Source organism: Sceloporus occidentalis, unplaced genomic scaffold, assembly GCF_023333645.1.
Source record: "Sceloporus occidentalis isolate IW3139 unplaced genomic scaffold, rSceOcc1.0.p SCAF_551, whole genome shotgun sequence".
NCBI classification, from domain to species: Eukaryota; Metazoa; Chordata; class Lepidosauria; order Squamata; family Phrynosomatidae; genus Sceloporus; species Sceloporus occidentalis.
Window position 1 is genome coordinate 74,479 of NW_028317531.1, and position 23,919 is coordinate 98,397.

The window sequence follows — 23,919 nt, forward strand, 5'->3', positions numbered from 1 at the left end:
GTGTATTGGCTGACTTGGCATGATAGGAGTGTGATTGCTAACAGCAATCACAGTCCCATCATGCCTAGGTTCCAGCATTTACTGGATGGATGTGTAACTGCTGGAACCTAGGCATGATGGGACAGTGACTACTGTTAGCAATCACACTCCTATCATGCCAAGTCAGCCAGTACATGCTGAAACCTAGCTAGCTGCCCCCCTTGTGTAGTGATGCTGCCAGCAGTATGGGGTCTGCACATCACTTACAGCCACCCTGTACCAGCATGTACTGGCTGACTTGGCATGATAGGAGTGTGATTGCTAACAGCAATCACAGTGAGCACAGTCCCATCATGCCTAGGTACCAGCATTTACTGGTTACCTGGGTATGATAGGAGTGTGATTGCTGTTAGCAATCACACTCCTATCATGCCAAGTCATATTGCTAATTTTGTCCAGTTGTGTGTTACCTACTTTTATTAAATATGTGAGTTTTTATTATTATTTTTAAAGGTGGGGGTCATTTTCGGTTTTGGCTAAGTGAACCCTGAATGTTTTGGTCCAGAATTTTCATTTTAGTTCATCCCTAGAATAAATCTAGGGAATCCTGAATTTGTAGTCGCAAAACTTTCAAGGCCCAGAAATCAGTGAGAGGAAGAGTAAAGGTTTTGTGTCATTTTACTTTATTTTAATCTGCATATTTTATTAAAGGCCATATTTTTTGTCACAGTGAAAAACGAGTGCGGCCCGCGCACGTATACAATTCTGATGAAGTGGCCCACTGCAGAAAAAACTTGGACACCCCTGGATTATGCCCTTTGTACATGCGCCCCTTTTTCTTTGATTTTTTTACAGATATGATTCAATATGTAAATTGAATTTGTTGAATTTGTTGAAAAAAAATTGTTGGGTAAAAATCATGTTTTTTGGGGGGGGGGGTGAGGGGGTGAGGGGGTGGGGGGGCCCTTAACAGATTCTCGCACCCGGGCCCTGAGGCGTCTAGTTACGCCCCTGGTCATGTCTACCTATAGTATAAGCAGCTGCACAGGGTAACCTACGACGTCCGCATTCCAAACAAAGTTTTCGTTGTATGTATAAAACTTGTTCTTATGTGCTTGGGTGGTTCCTTATATATTTGGCACAGTGATCTGTACATGTAGAGTTAACTTTCCATTCCTAATTAACCCTGTCGTGACTGGGCACAGGAGTCCTATTATTACAATGCTTTCTGCTGTTTTAATAGCTCCATTTACACAACGTTTGTCTTTTCTGATGGGACCAGGTTGACCTGTACGAAGCTGGTAATATATGTTACTCATTCCTGTTATAGACCTGTTTCTTACTTTTGTCCCTCGCGGATCCTCTTGCCCTGAAGCTTTGCAGCAGGATAAGGATGCTGCGTTTACAGAGCCAAAGAGGACAGAATTTGTCTAAGTAAAGTATGTTTTTTATCCTGTTTCTTAAAGTCAAGAACATTAAGCAGCATGTGACACATTTTTGGGGGCGAGTTACCACATGCTGTTGGAAATGCATCAATAGCCAGGAGAAATGATATCACACGTGAGGTTTAGGTAGATAACGCGTGATGATGGCAATGTACACAGTCTAATTCGAGAGCACATGATTCAGGCACTGAAAGAGTATTTAAGCGTTGTGCTGCAATCTCTATCACAAGGACCACTCCAGAGCAGCAGAAGGAAGAGACTGCAGACCCTCTACGCGCAGCGATGGCAGAACCTGGTAAAATTTGTATTGGCTTTTTAGCTTTAAATGTAAGATTTGGCAGTAAAATGCTTAGACATATCGGCCATCTAAAAATATTTCACGTTATAAAGGGAAAGCATAGTAACAACACCTTTGTAATTGTAAAATGTTAGTTCTATTAGGCAACCAATGAATGACACTGGTGGTTTTCTTTGCATTTCTTTGCTTTTTCACGCTCTCATTTATGCTCTCGCACACTCTTACTCTTATGCTGTCTCTCAAATGTCTCCCCATAAATTTTAGCTTGATGATTTTTAATATTAGATGCACTCACAATTTTTTAGAGTGATAGATGGCAAATCAGATGTACTGGAATACTTCAATATTTTCTGAATCAGCTTCTCAACGGTCAACAATGTCAAAGTATGGATGTCAACAAGCAGTAATGAAGATGCAAATTGAAATATTTAAATAACCTTACATTAAGGGCTTGAATCTTCAGCAAACCATTAATAACAAAATTCAGCCAAAGCGTGAGAGACTGATGTCATAAAGTAATCAGTGGCGTCTCCAGCTTTCATATTTAGGGGGGGCACATGGGGGGCCAGGGACCAAAGTAGGGGGGCAAATAAAAAAACGGTACATATACACTATATATATATATATATATATATACACACACGTTAGACGTGCATTTTTAACTACATAATATGCACTTATCTCTTTGAAGTAAAGACCGTGATTGAAATATGATTTCAAAATAACAGCTAAACTGGCAGTTATTTCTCATTCTTTAATATTAGCCCCTGCTGACAATATATATAAATATTACACCCTGCTTCCGATATATAGAAATATTACACCCTCCTTCTGATATATATTAATATTAACCCCTGCTGCGGATATATATTGATATTAGCCCCTGCTGCGGATATATACTTATATTATACCCTGCTGCCCATATACATAAAAATTATACCCTGCTGCCGATATATATTAATATTTGACCCTGATACCAGTATATATTAATATTAGCCCCTACTGACAATATATATTATTAGTCCCTGCAGCCAATATATATAAAATTAGCCCCTGCTGCCGATATATATATATATATATATATAAATACTAGACCCTGCTGCCAATATGAATATAAATACTAGACCCTGCTGCCAATAAATATTAATATTAGCCCCTGCTGCCAATATATGTTAATATTAGCTCCTGCTGTCAATATATATTAGCCCCTGCTGTCGATATATATTAATATTAGCCCCTGCTGCTGATATATATTAATATTACACCCTGTAGTTCAGGTATAGATCAAATAAACAACACATGGAAACAGCACATGCAACTGAATGAGATTAAAAAAAAACTTGTATTTGCAGGTATACATAAATAATGTATGGAAACATAGCATTGCAGGTATAAACCAACAGAACACACAAACCCAGCATTGCAGGTATATATCAACTGGAAATCACATGTACACTCAGCACTGAAAGTATAGATCAAATAAACAACACATGGAAACAGCACTCCAGGTATTGATCAACTGAATAAGACATACAGATCCTATATTTGCAGGTAAACATTAATAATGTATGGAAATATAGCCGATACAGATGAACAGAATGACACAAAGCCCAGCTTTGCAGATATAAATCAATTGGAAATTACATATAAACTCTGCATTAAAGGTATAGATAAAACCCCCTAAATTACAGGCATCGATCACAGGTCGCACACCCCAAAGCCAACCCTGGTGTCCACACTGCCCACATAGAACCTGACCAGCACCTAAGTTACACATTGTGTCAACTTTGTCCCCAAACAGCTGAACGTACACCATTTTTGTCCCATAAAGACCTCTCCCTCCCAATCTATCCTATCTACCCCCTCTCCCTCCCAATCTATCCTATCTACCCCCTCTCCCTCCCAATCTATCCTATCTACCCCTTCTCCCTCCCTATCTACCACATCTGCCTCCCAATCTATCCTATGTACTCCCTCTCCCTCCCAATCTATCCTATGTACCCCCTCTCCCTCCCAATCAATCCTAACTATCCCCTCTCCCTCCCTATCTACCACATCTGCCTCCCTATCTACCACATCTGCCTCCCAATCTATCCTATGTACTCCCTCTCCCTCCCAATCTATCCTATGTACTCCCTCTCCCTCCGAATCTATCCTATGTACCCCCCTCTCCCTCCCAATCTACCCCCTCTCCCTCCCTATCTACTCCCTCTCCCTCCCAATCTATCCCATCTACCCCATCTCCCTCCCCATCTACTCCCATCTCCCTCCCTATCTATCCCATCTACCCCCTCTCCCTCCCAATCTATCCCATCTACCCCCTCTCCCTCCCAATCTATCCCATCTACCCCCTCTCCCTCCCAATCTATCCCATCTACCCCCTCTCCCTCCCTATCTACCCCCATCTCCCTCCCAATCTACCCCCTCTCCCTCCCAATCTATCCCATCTACCCCCCTCTCCCTCCCAATCTATCCTATCTACCCCCTCTCCCTCCCAATCTATCCCTATCTACCCCATCTCACTTCCTATCTACCTCTTCTGACTCTATAACCCCCTCCTAACTTTCTAACCCCCCCTTTGAAGTTCACTTACCTTGGGCTTGTCCAGCGGTGAGATCGCGAGGTCTCTGTATCCCTGGTTCTGCCGGCTTCACTGCTGGGCGCCGGATATGACGACATATACCGGCGCTCGGCTTGAAATGCCGGCACTGCGAACAAGGCAGAGGCCTCGCGGTCGCGGAGAAGAGTGAGAGGCGCCGAACGGTTGCTGAGAACTTATTCCTCAGCAACCGCTCGGCGCCTCTTACTCTCTCCGCCGGGTCTATTTTAAAAAAAAAAAAGACGGCGTTTCAATTGGGGGGGCACACCGGGGGGCACAGCATGATGTAGGGGGGCCATGGCCCCCTCTGCCGACGCCACTGAAAGTAATCGATTACTTCAGGTTATTGCTGCTAAAAGTGGTTCTACCAGCTATTGCATCATAAGTTGTACTTAGTTTTTCCACACACGGCTTCTCCATTTTGGCTTTATTTTTGATGAATAAATCATGACACCGTGTTATATGTCATGTGGTGTTGCTCATCGGAGGTTCCATTTACTTAATTTTTAGACCTGCTAAGGAACAGATGATTGTTAATATGTCCTGATATGGAAAACCATAGAATTCAAAACGAGAGTATACTTTCTTTTTCACAGGACTGTATGTAAAAAAAAAATAAATCCATAATCATTCAATGGACAGACATCCTTTTTAACAAAAGGGAGCATAAATTAGTTGTAGACATTCTTCCTGCCTCTGATTCCCATCTAAACATTTACATATATTTTATACCTACATTTCCCTACAGTTAAAATATGTTTAAAATGTGTTTATTTCATTTCAGAGACCGTCTTATTTGCTCTTGCTGGGGACTTTACAGTAAGAGTTGGGCTGCCCCCTAAGAACCGTATGGATAGTTATAACACAAGGGCAGCTAGTTTTGGCAAGCTAAATGATGCCAGCAAAGTTCTCTTTAACCCAAAAGGGGAGCTGTATGTGGTTCGTGGAGGTGATCTGTATACAGGACACATGCCCTCAAGAGCTGTTGAAGACTGGTATTCTGCCGCTAAGAGAGTTGGAAAAGGTGATTGGAGCAAGTTCAAATTCCTGTTCTTCCACCCCGATGGCACTCTGTATGGAGCTACCCATGCTGGGGAGTTCTACAAGGGTCCAGTACCAACTAATGAAAACGTCTCCTGGCTTTATGGTCAGGCTACAATGATAGGAACCTACAACTGGAATAGGTTTGATGCTCTTTTCTTTGACGCTGATGGCATCATGTATGGAGTCACTGACACAGACAAGTTCCTGAAAAGAAGCCCACCTACTTATCCCGAAGACGAATGGATGTCCACAAGCACAACCATTGGTGATGGTGGATGGTCAAGGCTCACCCATTTCATGGGTTTCAGCCCTGACCGAATGCTGTGGTGTGTGGATAAATATAATGGAAATATCTATAAAGGTCCACCTCCAACTAAAGAAGATACGGGATATTTGAAAAAAGCAGAACAATTGGGATGGGATTACAATAAGTTTAGAGTGTTTTGCTTTACAAAAGACAAAACAATCCAGAGTATGCTCAGCTTCGAGTTCTTAACTGATTCAGGTAGAATCACATCAGAATCTGTTGAAGTGGTGAAAAAACAAATATATGACAATAGGGGAAGCAGCACACCGTTAAAGCACACCTTTACGTAAGTATTTTATCACTTAGGATCTCTGATCTCTTTTCTGATGCCCCTCCTTTTTTAGGTCATTTCAGGTCTTTTTAGTATTCATTTTGCGATAACCGCCCAATATGTTTCTACATGTGCCAGATTCAACAAAACCATTAAGGAGACGAGTGAATTTACCCACGAACATGGCTTCACCTTCGAAATGGGCACTGAACTCACTTTCAAAACTGGCATCCCGGGTATGGCGGAAGGAGGTACAAAGATTACCATGAATTTCAGCACGACTCACAACTGGAGCTTCACCACGACCAACGAAACAGAGGTATATACTTTCATTCCATCTGAATTTTGATAAATGACAGAATGTCTCAGACAACCCGTCCGGTATCTGCTAGAAGAGGCATGAACCCAAGGAGCCTACAGTCTCTTCTCTGGATTTCCTGCCTTTAGCATCCACTGGAAACTCAAGGAGAAAAAAAAAAGTTTCTTTAATTATTTTTGGACAAATTCAGTAATCTGCCATCTGACTGACCTTAAATGCAAGGAGGATTTTTCGTTCCAAATAGCAGACTTCATATCTCAACCCCAGGGATTGTGAGGTGACTTGCTAGTCCGCCCCAACCACTGCACGATGATTAAAAAGTATTATATATGTGATTTAAAAACCAAAACGATATGGGGGATCCCCAGGACTCCCTATTAACCAGGGGATGGAATGATCCACATATACCCATGTGCAGTGGGAGGGATGGTAATTAAAGAAACCTGGGCATGGTCCATTGGCCAATATACCAATCACCAAAGACCCCCCAGCCATGCCCCCCTCAGTCGTGTTTCCCCCAGGACCCCATCCTGTGAGTCCCTGTACTGTATCCTGGGAGGGGGGGGGTGAATCAAACTCTTCCCACTAATATATCCCACTATATATATGAACTTAGAACATCCCCGCTTGCTTTTCCTGCCCGTCGTACCTTAAGCATTCTTTAGCGCTGTTGAGGGGATTATTTTTTTTTCTTCCTTATTTTTTCTCTCTCTCTGTAGACTTCATTTTCTTCAAGTACTGAGGTGGAGTTGGCAGGTGGGAAAGCGATACGTGTAGTGGCTTCGGTGAAGAAAGCTGAGATGGATGTGCCGTACCGCGCCAGAGTCCGCACCCTCTTTGGTTATGAAACCACCATCGAAGGCGTGTGGAAAGGCGTTTCCCATTACGATCTCGTGGTCAAACAGGAAGACTATACTGGATAAATCACAATTTCTGCTTTTGCTGTGTGGGACCTCCATCCGCTGAAGTTTTCATACTTTCAGAAAACAAAAAGCTTTATATTCGGGTATAATCGGTAAAAAAGAGTTAACTAATCTCTGATATACACTGAATCGCTTCAATAAAATGCTTTGCAAATATCCAAGTGGGATGTGTTGATGATTTGTACTTTGAAAACTGCTGACACTTTGGTATGATACCCAGGGCCTATTTTAACCCTTTGTGGTCCAATACATTTTCACTAAGTGCGCCAAGCAGCTCCAATTCAACCCCTTCAAGACCATATCTTTTTTTTTTTTTTACCATGTTTGCACTAAAGGACCAGAGTCGTTTTTGTGCTTTTGCTATGACTTTATTCAACTCTGATTGCCAACTAACTCATTTAGTGCCCCCCCACACATTATATATTGTTTTTTATATATATAAACCATCATTTAGTATGAAAAATATCAAAAAATTTGGGGAAAATTAGGAAAAAAAGAAAATATTTTCAGTTTCATCTATAAAAACTATATATAACCGGTGCAAATGGAAAAAAAAACACAAAGTGTATTTAGGTGTTTGTCCTGTTTTTGGAAACACCTCATACGCCTGCTATTTTCATTTATTTTGGCACTTACAGGGTTAAATATGAATGACGCGCATCGCTGTTTCTAAAGATTCTTTTAAAAACGTGATTGGCTGGGAGTTGCACCCCAATAGCGGCCAGAAAAACTGCTCAACAAAAGTATATATTTTTTTGAAAGTTGACATCCCAAAGTATTTTACTAGGGGCATTTTAACACTTTTAATTTAACCATTTCAGTGCCAGTCTGTCTTAAACATTGCAGTAAAATGTCGTGTTTTTTTATTTTTTCATTTTTAGCAAACAGTATTTCAGTATTTTTTTTGCTGGGTACATTACTGAAACAACTTGTGATTTGTATTTAAAAACAGCCCCCGAGTAAAGGAATACCCCGTATACATGTCTCTTTGGCACTGCGGGTTTGGAACATGCGCATGTCAGTTTTCAAACATGGAATTTTGACAAATCAGTTTGCTGGATCCGGGTCTCATCTGAGATACGGTAGACGTCCCATATTTCATTTTAACCCCAAAACTATATATTTCCTAAAACTAGACGGCTCAGGGAATCTAGTTGGGGGCATATTGGCCTGTCCCATGCAGATGATTCCACACCGGCGCCTTCAAAATTTAGTCTAACAAAAAAAGAAAAAAATTTTCACATCCACTTTGCGGTTTCACCATGTTTATTTTTCTGAGTGGATGTGTGAAAGAACAAAATAGGTCGTGAGACTTTCTATATGTTTGCAGACGACATAATGATGTCATGTTCCTTGGGGGGGGGGTAATGGAACAGGTTTCCCAGATTTCCTAAGTATTCTAACTACAAATAAATTATCACAAAGACTCTGGCAATGGGGATGGAAATAGAAACTTCTGAAACTTATTGAAGAATTTCCAATAAATATCTTTACTGCTTGAAGATGGTTCCGGTCCCGATTTCTGAGGTCTGATGCAAACAATTTCAGAACTTGGCTGGGAAGTTTATATGGAATGCTAAAAAAACCCCAAGAGATATTATCCATAGTAATAAGACCAAGGAGGGGACTGGAGTTTCCATTAATGAGTAAATATGCTTGGGTTAGCGCGTTAGCACATGTCCACAGGTTACAACAACCTGATAAGAAAGATGGTGGTTTTGGTTTGAGCAGAATATGATTGGTGAAGTGATGCTAGTTATTAAAAAATAAAAATGTAGCCAACACTAAAAATTATCTCTTGGGGAATCTAATCCCAGAATGGATGACGTTTAAAAAATCCATCCCGCTGAAGATATTAGAAATGACCCTGACGTATTGGCCGAACAGAGATAGTTTGAGATTAAAATATATCATGGAGATGGGAAGACCAAGAAGGTTCGAAAGGTCTAGGATGGACTTGGGAATTCCATCAAACCAATTCTCCACAGCCTTTAGAATGAGCCACTATCTGACAACAACTTCTATTTAAATCTATGAATATAAGATTATTCAAACAACTGGAACATATTTTTGAAAATACAAAAAATGTAGGCCTATTACGAAAGTGGCGACTGTTTTGGAGAATATAGATCCACCAAGTCCCCTGAAGGCCATAAAAAGTTGGGGAGAGAGACATCGAAATTGATCAGTGAGCTCAAAGCTGGAATAATATGAAAAAAGCCTCACATTGCCTAAATTGACAGGAGCTGCATTTTAAATTAGCCTTTAGGTGGTATTCGGTCCCGCAGACTATAAATAAATTTGATCCATCAGTAGTAAATAGGAAGGAAGGAAAGACCTTGCCCTTGGAACCGTGAGTATTTTATACCCTTTTACATTTAGTTAGGGTATAACTTACTATATATAGGCAATATATGTATTTAAGGAATCTTATTGGCGCATACCATAAATAAATATGTTTGCTGCCCATTAACACAACATTCATATCACATTCAGTGAGTGCAGGAACTGCAATACACTCCTCCATCTTCCCCACAACAACTGAAGCCTAAGCAAACCTCCATACTTTGCTAAAAGGTATACAGACTGGACCAAGAGATCGCCATAATTATCTGTTATTTGTTTTCTGTATTGTTATTATAATTTTCCTGTTTCTATACCCTTTTCTGTCTCTCTGTGCTTGATAGCCTAGGAATGCCCATACTGGGAACTGCAGCATTTTTTCACTGGTTGTTTTTAGTTGGTAAAATTTATGTGATGCCTGTCACTACTTAAGTCTGTTATATTTTACTTTCTATCTTTCTGCTCCACTAACCCCTTATCTCCTATATCTGCCCTCTTACTGCCCCTGTCCACTTTAACACTATTTAACACTCTCTATTACAGCCCTCAAAGCCTGCAATACACTCCTCCATCTTCCCCACAACAACTGACATGATCTTTAGGTGTTAACTCAGTCAGGAGGCCGGTAATAAGTAGTGCAGTGGGTGGACTGAAAGAGAAGGGAACCAAATGTTGCCAGGAAAGTGCACGGGCCGTATCGGAGTAAAGAAAGTCGTCGACAAGCCTGCCCCCAACAAACTCCAGCTTCTTAAAAACAGGGTCTGTGTGGAGGTAGCATGCGGACTATGTCAGACACCCTAGGGAGCAGTATAACATAATTATATGAAAAATATAAATTACAGTCATTATAGGTGTAGAAGGACTTAAAGTGATCTGACCTAACCAAACAATATTTGGCCAGTTCAATTCACATGCACACAAAAAGGACAGACAGAGACTTATTGAAGTGCAAATGCAGCCCCCGAAGCCCACATCAAAGGACAACTGTAAATCATGAATTACATTGTCTGTATAGTCTGTTTGTAAATAATGTCTGATAGTGTTAGTATTGTCTGTTAATTCGTGTATCCATAGGATTGTAAATTGTATGTATTGTCTTTTTGATTAGTTAATCCATATGATTGTATGTTGTGTGATAGTAATGTCTTTTGATATTGTTAACCAATAGGAATGTTAATGGAATGTACCTTTGATCCCACCCTATAAGAACTCACTGTATGCCCTTAGTATTGTTACAATCTTTCCATCCTTGCTGCAGTTAGTTACAATCTGTCCATCATTGTTGCAGTCACAACTTCATTACCAATGTAACCCTGTGTGTGTTAGCCTTCATAGGCTTCATCACAGCATTAAACCCTCCATTTTCCTATCAAAGAAGCATTTTCCTGTGATTATTCGAGCTACCTGGATTTAAGTTATTAACCCCTAGACGAAGGTGTGTCGGCACCTGGAATCCCCTTTTTCCCCAAATATATCCCATTTCCGACAGTCTGGACCTCATAAACCGAGAATGGAGAAATCCTAAACCAAGACGCTTGCGCACATGCATCCAAGCCTTGTGCGTATGAAATAGTAATGGGTTAGAACTTATATGATCCGGTCACAGGCGAGCAGGCAGATGCAGGAGGGAGGCCAACTTTATATCAGGAGAAAGCCGCTGTTCAACCCCAGTAATAGCAAAGCGGTGTTTATCCAAAATCCAGTCCACCGCATACCTATAATTAGCAGCCAAATTGTAGTCGATCAGATTTGGGAGATTTAAGCCCCCATTAGAGGTGGGTTGCTGTAATTTCACCAGCGCAATTCGAGACCGCTTATCACCCCACAAGAAACGTTGAAGAGATCTATGGTGATCACGAACATCCTTCCTCTTTAGAGTAAGCGGAAGCATATGAATGGTGTATAATAACTTTGGGAACGCAGCCAGGACTTAAACAAACTGTCGACTTGTCTAAGAAGCGGAGGGATGTTTAACTTAAAAAGTTGGGAAAGATTGGAGGGGATCCAAAGACCCAAATATCTAATGGCTGGGGAAGGGGCCCACCTAAAAGGGAAGCGATCACGCCAACCACCCCTGGCTTGCGGGAAAATCAGTGTTTTGACAGTGTTAAGCATAAATCTTGGCAAGTTCCATCCGTTCACCAGGAGTTGAGCCAGAGGAGAATCATATAATGCCTGAAACAGACGGGTAAACTGGAGGCCTAAGTGGTGAAATTTAAAAAAGGACGTTAAATATTGCTACGAAATGCGGTCAAAGGCCTTGTCAGCGTCGCAGCTAATGATTATGGCAGATTTATTTTTCGCCAGATTGGTGGCAACAATAGGCGAGATCAGACACCGAACGTTGTGAGTGCCTACCCCGAAGAAAACCCGTTTGAGAGGGAGAGATCAGTCTCGTCAGGATGGACTGGAGTCGCGACGCCATCACCCCGGTCAGAATTCTAAAATCTTGATTGAGAAGGGAAATCTGGCGATATGAGGACATTAGCTCAAGGTCTTGGTTAGGTTTAGCAATAAGCACTATTCTGGAAAGATTAAAGTCCTTTGGGGGTCTCTCACCCGCCAGTAGACGGTTATACAGCTCACGAAGGTGAAAGGACAGATGGGGCGTCAAGATATTATAATACTCTGCACTAAGACCATCAGGTCCCGGCGTCTTATGGTTCGGCAAGGATTTAATAGTTGACCGAATCTCCTGCAAAGAAATAGGTGCTTCTAGCAGGTCCCTGGCCTGTTGGTTCAGCTTGGGGATGTGTGCCTGTTGGAAAGTCGCAATCATGGCATCGATATCAATGGGCTCTGCAGTATAGAAATTGTGAAAATAATCCATAAGTAATTTTATCAGGGGATGTAACCCTGGTTTGATTGTCATCTTTCAAGTGGGTAATAAACTGCCTTTTAAAAGTAGAACGTTTAGCCAGGTTGGCCAAGAGCTTCCCTGCCCTATTTCCCCTGCGGAAATATCTATTTCTCAAGTAATCGTAAGCTATCTGGACCTATAGTGCCTTAGCTTCCTTACAAATTCTGGCAGACTCATCTGATTTAACCAACACATGTGCGGAATAGGCCCGTGAAAGATCTTGACTCAAGCGCAACAGCCTCTCGTCTGCCACCCTCCTGATACCCGCCACATAACTGAAAATATGCCCCTGCAACACTGACTTGGAAGCCTCCCAGAACAGATTAATATCATCAACGTGTTCTAGATTATCATCAGCGTAATTGAGCCACTCCCTTTCCAAAAAGGATCGGAAGTTGTCAGACTGGAAAAGATTAGAGGGGGATCTCCAATTGAAGGAGAATTGGCGTGGGGAGTCTAGTTTAAGGTCCAGACACACGGGCGTATGGTCAGAGAATCTGTGTGTCTTTAACTCTGTGCAACATAGGCTCCGCAATAAAAAAATTATCTAACCTGGAAAAAGAGTAATGCGGATGAGAATAAAATGTAACTTGCCTATCTACGTGATGGGCGTGTCTCCACACGTCTACGAGATGAAAGTGGTCCACGAGGGGTACCGAGGTGAACCGAGTGGTGCGGGAACCTGGGCGCGAAGCATCCAGACCTGGATCAGCTGCCAAGTTAAAGTCACCACCTAGAATGATATTAGTAGCAGATATCTCAATTTAGGTAGTATATGAAGGAATATTGACCCGAATTTGGAGCATACACATTAACCAGAGTGAAGGCGTCAGATCCCAATCAGATCTTCAAGATCTTCAAGTATATCTCCCCTCAGGATCATAGTACTCAGCCTCCACTGAGCACTGCAAACGTGTCGTGAGTATAATGGAAGTGCCTCTGGACTTTTTGGTATTAATTGAGGAACAACAGTTAGCTATCCAGGGGGCCTTAAGCAAGTTAGTGGTTGGTCACACCAATGTGTTTCCTGTAAATAAATGACATCAGGACGGGATCTATGGAGGTGGGCCAAAACCTTTTTATGTTTTATGGGACAGTTAAGACCCTCAACATTCCAGGAGAGAAAGCGAATTGAATTAACAGTATGCACCTTACTCATGGAAGCGGCTAGGGGGGTGGAGGCAGAAGCCATCAACCCACACCCCTCTGGGGAAGGGGAGACCTACAAAAGAAAAAAGGAATCCAGTGTCCCAGAGGGTGAGCCCCCAACCAGACAAACAATCGAAGAGATATAACAGGTATCACTTGGAAGAAGCAGGAGGAGAGGAGCGACTGCATCCAGGCCGGAAGCAAGTAAGCGTCTGCCTTCCTCTGGGGAATCAAAGAGGAAGGCTTTTTCATCATGGTACACCCTCAACTTTGCAGGGTACAGCAGAGCGAACTTTATCTTTTTATTTTATTTTTTTTATTGTTTTATTGACAACATATATAATATTATATTATACAAAAGAAATCCGTAAATATTTAACAATGCTACATTTAAACATTACAATGACATACGAAACAAACGTACATACAAGGATTCCATTAGTCTCGATCATACTGTTCTACCTATGTCCGGTGTATGAGTTTCTTCGGGGGAGTTTTCGATCAATAATTACTCGCCTCTAGACATCCAGTTCTCCATCAGAAAGAAATTTTAACCAATTTTCCCATACTACATACTTTGTACTACTCCATACGGTTTGGGCCAAAATCCCCTTTTCCATTTGGCATTGATATATTAGTTGGGATTTTTTCTTTGTCCATATGATTAAATCAGAAGATCTCCAGTTTCTGGCTATTACCATTTTTATTGCTGTCAATAAATGTAAAAAAAAATTGAGTATCTTTATTTGCAAGATTAGGTAGGTTTAAATGAAGTAATGCTCTTTCTGGACTCAACTTCCAATGGGAACCTAATTTATTTACTAATTTATTTGAGACTTTTAGCCATAATCTTTTTATTGGAATGCAATTCCACCATAAATGCAACATATCTCCTCTTTCCGCACCGCATCTCCAACAATTTGGCAAGTTGTTGGGAAACATTTTTGTAAGTGATGCGGGGACTAAATACCATCTGTTCATCAATTTATATTGAAGCTCGTTTAGATTTAAACAATGTATATTCTTGTATGTTAAGTTTAAAGCTCTATTCCAATCTTCATTATTTACTTTAATATTTAAGTCTTTCTCCCATTTAGCTAGTGCTGGAGATATGTATTCTTTTTTACAAGCCCTAATCAATGTTAGCGCTTTCGCTAATAATTTCCTATGGTCGGAACCTTCCACTAATTGTTTAAAAAAGATTTAAGCTGCCAGACTCTGGTTCCAGTATAAGGCTTTTGCCAGAAAGCTCTTCACTCTTAAGTATCTGAAACATTCTCCAACTGGGAGATTAAATTCACATTGGAGTTGATTAAAGGATTTAAGAGTGTCTCCATCTATCAAGTCATCTATTACATTTATACCACTCTGTGTCCAACTAAGTATATTTAAATTTTCATTCATATTTTCTATAATAAACAATGGAAGACTTGTTATTAACTTATCTTCAAGTCCAAGTTTATTTTTCACCCACTGCCAGTTACTTAATAGATGTCTCAGGACTAGACTAGTTCCCATTTCGGTCGATTCTATAGGTTGCTTGGAGGAGGTCCAGAACAGAGTCCGCAGTTCTCTATGTTGAGATCTTTTTGGCAATTCCCCTCTATACCATATTTCTTGTACTGCTTTAGTACTTTGTGTCACAATGGCCTGTGCAAGTAAAGCCGCCTGTGCATATTCCTGAATGAAAGGAACTCCTAGGCCGCCGTGATTTCTATTTTTTACTATAACCTGTAATTTTAGCCTAGGTTTTTTGCTCCCCATATTAATCTATTTATAGCTCGTTGAATTAATTCAATCCAACTAGTTGGAACCATATGCTGAATCATCCTAAAGATATATATATATACTTGGGGGGGTGTAAGCTTTTACTACATTTATTTTCCCCCACCAGGAAATAAACATTCCTTGCCACTTTTTAACATTCCTTGCCACTTGCCCTTTATCAAGGGGAGAAGGTTAATCCCTATCCAAGAGTTTGGTGCTGTATTAATTTTTATTCCCAAATACATGAGGGAATCCTTAGCCCAGGAGAAACCCAATTTCTCGATCTCCTGTTTTTGTATAATGTCGAGGTTATATGGGAGTGCTATCGATTTATTGATGTTTCATTTATAATTCGCAACAATGCTGTATTGGTCAATCCAGGACATGATATGTTTCACTGAATTTATTGGCTCCCTAACAGTCAACAGTACATCATCTGCGTATAGTTTTATCTTTTGTATCCCCTCTTCTCCACAGCCCACCACTCCTTGGTCTGCCCTGATATCTCTCGCCAATGGTTCCAAAGCTAGGACGTAAAGCAAAGGCGAGAGAGGACATCCCTGACGTATACCATTAGAAAAAGAGAACCAATCTGATTTGATTCCTGGGGCTACAACTCTTCCCATCGGCTTAGTGTATAATGCCATTATTGCCCGATGTATTCTCCCCTCAAGACCAAATGCTCTCAATGCCTCGGCCATAAAGCTCCAGCTGACCCTATCAAATGCCTTCTCGGCATCTAATGAAAGGGTCAGCTGGGGAAGCTTCTTTATCGAATTCTCCTCAAAGATGCCAGCTAGGGCCCTTACATGACTAGCGGCTGACTGTCCTTTAATAAAGCCCACCTGGTCCATATGGATCAGTTGCGGGAGTACTACGCTCAACCTTTCAGCAAGGACTCCTGCGTAAATCTTGGCATCCACGTTGAGCAAGGATATCGGCCTATAACTTGTTAATTCTTCTGGGTTTTTATTTATTTTTAATATTGGTGTTATGTTGCCTCTTAGTAGTTCTTCCGGTAGGGCGCCCTTATCTATGCTTTCATTAAATGCCCATACCAGATAAGGTGAGAGATCCTCCAGAAAAATCTTATAAAAACTTGCACTAAAACCATCCGGTCCCGGGGATTTTTTTTCTTTTAACTCTCAAATTCTCTTCTGGACTTCCTCCAAGGTAATTTTATTATTCAAACTATGTAAAGTTTCTTCAGTAAGCTTAGGAAGTGACCTCTTTCTAAAATAATCCGTTAGTTCTGAGTCTTCTACATTATTTGATAAATTAGATAAGTCCTTATAGGATTCATTGAAAGCCCGACCTATCTCTGCCGGTGCCAGAAGGGTTCTACCCTTGTGTATTATTTTGGTAATGGTTTTTCTTTCTCTCTTTTTTTTAGCTGGTTAGTGAGCATCTCTGCCCTATTCCCCTTGTAATATCTTTTAGAATTTAAGGCCATAAGGGCTTTATTGGTCTTTTCTATAAGCTCTATATTTATTTTATCTCTTATAGCCTCAATTTTTTCTATATTGAATTTTGAAGGGGTCTGTTTGTTAATTTTATTTAGATGAAAAAGAGTAATATATAAATCAGATAGTTTGGTATCAGCCTTTTTTTTTTGCGTAGGCCCCTAATTTGACAAAATGTCCTCTTATGACTGCCTTGTAAGAGCACCATAAATTTGCCGCCGACATATCTTCCACGTCATTTTCTTCAAAAAAATATTGTGGTTTTTTTATATATTTAATATTAGCGGTTTTCCTCATTAAATTATGATTTAATCTCCATTCGGGGCAAAATTTCTCTCTCTCATCTTCAACATCCATTGTTGCCATTATTGTGGTCTGACCATGTGATTTCTTCTATTTTAGTGCTTTTAGCTTTTGATATTAGCCCACAATCTCCCAGTATTAGATCTATTCGGAAATATGCACAATGTGTCTTTGAGAAACAGGTGAAGTCCCTTTCTGTCGTATGAAGGATTTGCCATAGGTCATAAAGAGCATATTTCTTTAATAGGGATTGAAATCCGTATGCCTGTGAAATTACATTTCGATCTATATTCAACTTTTTAGAGGACATTTTATTTAAAATGGGGTCTAAAACGCAATTAAAATCCCCCATCCATATTCAAGGGCCTTGTTTTATTTTCATCGTTTTTTCCAGAAGTTTTTTCAAATAAGTTACTGGAGAGCCGTTAGGTGCGTACACATTGAGTAGCGTTAAGGTCTTATTGTTTATCTCAACAACTGCTATAATAAATCGGCCATCAGGGTCGGCTTCTACATGTTTAAATTTTAAGTCCAGGTCTTTAGAAAATAAAATAGCCACTCCTCTTTTTTTTGTGTTTTCAATGAGGCCTCTATATAATTAGGAAATCTCTGATTTTTTATGTTAATTTTGTCACTTATTCGCCAATGAGTTTCCTGCAAAAAGCAAACATCTATCTTCTCTTTCCATAACCTCTGCAAAACTAAAGATCTCTTTTGAATGGAGTTAAGGCCCTGAGTATTTATTGTCCCGTATCTAATCAGACCCATTTTTACTACTTTGCCTATCCCCCATTAGCTCACACACCGTAGTTGTCCTGTATGACAAAGACTTGGAATCCACAATTATAAAAACACCAATACAAACATTAAAAACACAAAATTGTAGGTAGTACATCCCCTGATGAAACTGCCTACTTCCACAATCTACCCACAGTTTATCATTGCGGAATATATTTGCCATTACTCTAATGGCTTTGGAGCCCAGGTCTATCTGGATTTCTTTAAATTTCTAAAAAATAAAAAATAACTAAATAAATAAAATTTAAATATCTTATTGTCATTTCTCTAAGTATGTGTCTTATTTTATCAAATTATAGGAATCATACATCTAGCATGAAACTCAACTGCCTCCATTACTGCCTCCACGAGGGCTCTTTCCGGACCAAACGAGTATTGCAGCCCGGGCTCCAGCACGCCACGCAAGCACACGTACACGTACACGTGTTACGTCATCGCTCCAACCCCCCCGCGAACTTTATCTTTTTGACATGCAGTGCGAGTATCTCCAACGTTTCGCTGCAACAGCAGCAGAAAAATCCTGAAAGAGTAACAAATGATGCCCCTGATAACGGAGGTCAGGAGATTTGCGGTACGCCTCAAACAATCTTGTTTTATCCTGTGTTCAACACATGGAAGATAACCGCTCGAGGCCTAGCTTGAGACCCTCTAGTATCATGCCCGATCCGATGGACTCGTTCAACAATCACCCTATCAAGGGAAGGCTGACGTCCCAACGCTTTGGGCAGCCAGTCACTGACAATGCCCAGCAAAGAGAAGGCTTTTCAGTCTCAGGAAGCCCAATCAACCTGATATTGTTGCGTCGACTGCGGTTCTCCAAATCTTCCAGGCGGTCTTGTAGCTGAAGAAAAGTAGCCTCTTGGGTTTGAATTGTTGTGGACAAGGTAGTGCGTTCGTCCTCCAGGTCTGAAACCCGTGACTCCAACTCCCCGATTCTCTGGCTCTGTGAGGTAAGTTTAGCCAGCATATTGTCAATGGAAAGAACCAGTTTATCAAGCTTTGCGTCTAGTAGTGGAGAAAGAAGGTTGACTATGTCCTGCGCCGTGAGCGGGGCTGTGTGGATATTATTTTCCAAGGGTTCAGTGGAGGGAACCGTTTTCTAAGAAAGAGGCATATGTGTAGATTTAGTGGCCCCATGTAGTCTCTCACGAGTCTTTCCCTGCTTGGTGGAAGACTTCGATGGGGGGGGCCATGTATTTTTCCATTGGGCCTAGAAGGCACCGATCTCCCCGGAGAATATGAAGATAGAGAAGAGGAAGGAGGGAAGAGGGGGGGTTCTCAAGGAAAGAAAGGAAGGTGCCAAACAGGGCAGGCAAAAGGAAAAAAAGACCACTAGACACCAATTAAGAAGGTTATGGCAAAATGAGGGCAAAGAAAATTATAGTAATGCCGGTATAGGCAGATACAGATACAACGAATATATATATATAAAACAGCTACAACCCTCGCAGCAAGCTGCCAACGTGATCAGATGAAGTTCAAGACACTAGAGCAGGGGCGTCCAACATGCGGCCTCGAGGTTCGGCCCGCGTGAGATCGGCAGCCAGGATCACAAGAGCCCTGCTGCTTACTTGTGGGAGGGTCTATTGTCCTGCACAGAGGAAGCGGGAGGCCACGCCCCCTGCTGAAGTCTGTGAGCGGCATCAAGAGCTGTAATGGCCATGCCTCAGCTCTTTGTCCAACCCCTTTTATGACGTGGGAGGAAGTGCTGAGGCACGGCCATTGGGCGGCAGGGTACATGCACGCCGGCCCCTTTAACTTTATTAGGCGCCGGTGGCCGAAGATCAATCGCGCTCACAGCCGCTTAGTGGCTGTTGTGAGTGTTGGTCTGCCGGCTGCCTGCGCCCACGGACCGACCGGGCCACCGGGAAATTTCCCGGTATCCCGGTGGGCCAGTCCGGCCCTGGGTAGATCTTGCTTGCATTACCTCCATCTTGGAAGCAGCAGTCCCAAGCAATTATTCAGTGCACCACTGTCCTAGACTAGATTGCAAGGGTGGAGGAGCGACAATCTGCATCAAATCCTCCTTAAGTCCTAGGCCACTCTCAGTTAATACCACAAAGCATTTTGAATGCAGAGCTGTCTGCATCTCCACTGTGAAAGGGTTCAGGATTCTACTGATATCCAGGCCACCTGGTGATGGGAAGGGATTCATAGAGGAACTCGTAGATCTTGTGACAGGACTAATCCTGGAATACCCAAGATGGCTAATCCTGGGGGACTCCAATGCCTGGATTGATGACACAGCTTCCCACCTTGGGAAGGATCTCCTAAACGTGGCTTCACACAAGCTGTCACGTCTGCCACTCATAAAAGAGGCCACATACTCGACCTGGTGTTCCAGCTTGAAATCCCTGCTGTAAAAGTAAACCCAGTAGTAAGGTCAGATCATCACTGCCTAAACTTCTCCATCTCCTCACAGCAAACAAACTTCCCCCTCCAAGGCCAGCCAAACGCCGCTCATTAAAGGGTTTGACTTCACCAATCTTTTTATCAAACCTCGACCTAACAGAATTACTGGGCACCTGTAAAGACCCCAACTTATTAGTCCAACAGTATAATAAGAGGGTGAGCGATACCTTGAGCAGCCTTGCTCCGCTTTGCATTGAACCTATAAAAACCATCCACCATCCTCCATGGTTTGACGACACCACCAGAATGCTGTAGAAAAAAGGCCGTAAGCTTGAAAGAAGGTGGCGTAAAACACACAACCAGGGTGATAAGCGCTCCTTAACCGAGCACATTACCGACTACCAACTCACAATAACTAAGAAGAAATCTGCATTCCTGCCTCGTGAAATCAGCCTTGCACACAACAGACCAGCCCGTAGAAAGGCTCTGCAAGCCATCTTGCCTGCATCCCTCCACAAACCTCACACAGTCCAAACGTGAAGATTTTGCAGCCTGATTTTCAGATAGGATATCTTCCATCCGGACCTCTATTCCAGAAGGACAGCCAAAGGCATTACAGAGGTACAAAAACAGGGGTTCAAATCCCCCCACCTGTGGACAAGTTTTAACATCCTTAGCAAGGATCTCAACCTCAGAACTAATGAACTGTAGGCCTATCTCCAACCAAATGTGTGTTAATGCAACTAGAGGCCCATCTGTAAAATAATAATATCTTTGATTATTTCCAGTCAGGCTTCCGAAAACGTCATAGCGATGAAGCTGCCCTGGTTCGCGTTCTGAATGACCTCCTGATGGCAAGAGACAAGGACGATCATTTAATCCTAATTCTTCTAGATCTATCAGCAACATTGGGCACCGTTGGTCATAAGATTCTTATTGAGTGGCTGCCAGACCTATGTGGGCCAGGAGGCACAGTTCTAACATGGTTTAAATCCTCACAAACAGGTCACTGAGGGTGTCATCAGGAATGTGTTCCTCAGCTCCCACACCACTAACGTGTGGAGTACCATAAGGATCCATTCTATCCCCCACTCTATCTGCCCTATACCTGCTGCCACTGGGGACATCATCAGACAACATGGATTAAGACACCACTGATATGCAGATGACACGCAGCTCTACCTCTCCGTTACACCAGGAACTAAGGATCCAACAGATGCTCAGCGGATCTCTTAGAACGGATGCCGGCCGGCTGGTTAAAGGTAACTCCTGATAAATCAGAGGACTAAGGATAACTGCGCCGATCCTAGGAAATACTAACCAAACTGGGGTAGAATTCAGGGGTTCAGAGCTACTCGGGTCAAGTGAATGCGGAATCTCGGAGTGCGGAATCGCAGAGTTCGAAGTTCCGGAGTGCGAAGTCTCGGAGTGCGAAGTCTCGTAGTGCGAAGTCTCGGAGTGCGAAGTCTCGGAGTGCTCTGTGACAGAGGGTTGTCACTTAAACGTCAAATCTCTTCTGCAACAAAATCTGCCTTCTTCCTCCTGAGGAATATCCCCGGGATAAAGCAGCGAATTCGACCGCAGGATACGGCGCCCTAATCCATGCATTTGTTAATCTCGTCTAGATTATTATAAATCAACCCCGCTCGTGCCATATTATTTTTCCTATTTTATGGTCTCTCCATTGGCTTTCTATCAAATTGGGAATTCACTTTAAGATAGGCGTGTTATCATTTAAAGCCCTAAAGGACCAGGGAACCTGTTACCTGAAAGAGCTATTAACTCCCGACATACCTGCTCGCCCCCTCCGATCCGCACATATGTCTCTTCTCTCATTATATGTCTCTTCTGGAACTCTCTGCCGCTGTCAATCAGAGAGGCCCCATCTTTAGAGACTCTTAAAAAAAGACTTAAAACTAGACTTGTGCATTCGTCTTCCGGCGAACATGAAAACGAACACGAAGAGTGCGTTTTCGTGTTCGTTCCGAAGACATGAAGAAGAGAAGGCAGTGCCGGTAAAACGTAGGCGAAGACGAAGACTCACACACAAAGAATCTTCGTCTTCGTCTACTATTCTCCCCGGTCCCTTCCCCATCTAACTTACCTTATCTTCACAGCATCGCGGGAGTTGACTGAAGTGGAAATCCGCAGGTTCGTCATCAGGGGTTACAGGGCAGTGTGAGTGAGCCTATTGGTCACCTGCAGGGTCTTTCTCTGGCATCAACCAATTGGTTAATGCCAGAGGAAGACCCTGCAGGTGACCAATAGGGCTCACTCGCACGGCCTTTTTAACTCCTGATTTCTGCTCCCGTTAACCCCTGCGATGCTGCGTTGGATAACGGGAGCAGAAATCCGTAGGGTAAAGGGCTGTGCAAACGACCAATAGGCTCACTCGCACGGCCCCTTACCACTAGTTGCTAGGCAGAAAAAAAAAATAAAAAATCAACCTGGGACCCTGCTGCAACAGTTAAAAGTCCGTGCCAGCGACCAACAAAGTCGCCGGTACAGACATTTAACTTAGCATAAATAACTTACTATAACTTCGGACACAATGCTGCCCTCTGTTGGTTTTTTATTAAGTAGCATATGCTTGAAATCCAAAGTTATTATGCTACTCAGTGTAAAACCAACAGAGGGCAGCATTCTGTCCGAAGATATATTAGCCATATGTGGCAGTGTGTTCATTTTCATTTATTAATTATTTAAATAAAATATATCCCCATGATCCGCTGGTCTCCCCGCTGCAACAGTTAAATGTCCGCACTCGCAGATATAAATTCTGTCGAACTTGCAAACTCTTTTTTCTATTTATTTTGGGGTTTTTTTTGTATTAAACCATTACATGAAAGGATCATGGGAATATATTTTATTTGAATAAATGCAAATGAGCTCACTGCCACAGATGGCCAATATATGTTCGGACAGAATGCTGCCCTCTGTTGGTTTTACATTAAATAGCATTGTTCCATATGCTTGAAAGAAATCCAGTTATTATGCTACTTAATGTAAAACCAACAGAGGGCAGCATTCTGTCAAACATGACAAAAAAAAGCATGCATTAACTAAATAAATATTTATGTTTTTAAATAAAAAAGGCTGATGGGCTTCTGTGGACTGCAATGCTGTCAGGGTACCAGTGAATCAGGACAGAGGCAAAAAGGTACTGGTCAAAATGTTTATTAAAATAAAATAACAAGAATCCAAAACATAAGACAAGCGGGTGGTCATAGAACAAGCCAAGGTCAGGAGCCAGAACGGGTAGTCATACAAGCCAAGGTCAGGAGTCCAGAAATCCACATAGTCCAAAAGCAGGCAGGAGTCAGCACCAGAACAGGAGTCAAACAGGCCAGGTCATACACAAGCATCAACCACTGGGCAGAAGCACACACTCACAGGTCCAGAACCACAAAAGGGCAACCAGCAACTGAACTAGCTGGTTAATATAGTCACAGCCTGCAGGAAGAGGAGGGGTTAACTAGGACATAAAGTTGGAAGAGGAAGGGGCATGGCCTAACAAACAGAGAGCCATGAGGAGGAAAGCCAGTGCAGGTAGGCCGAAACCCTGACAAATGCAACTCCGGGATACATTTACTAAGCGAGGTGGGAGACGGTCTCCTGCGTAACCATTTGGACTTAAACCAAAATTATAAAAAAATGCTCAGCATTTCGCTCAACCCTTGTGGTCTGTATATTATTCAC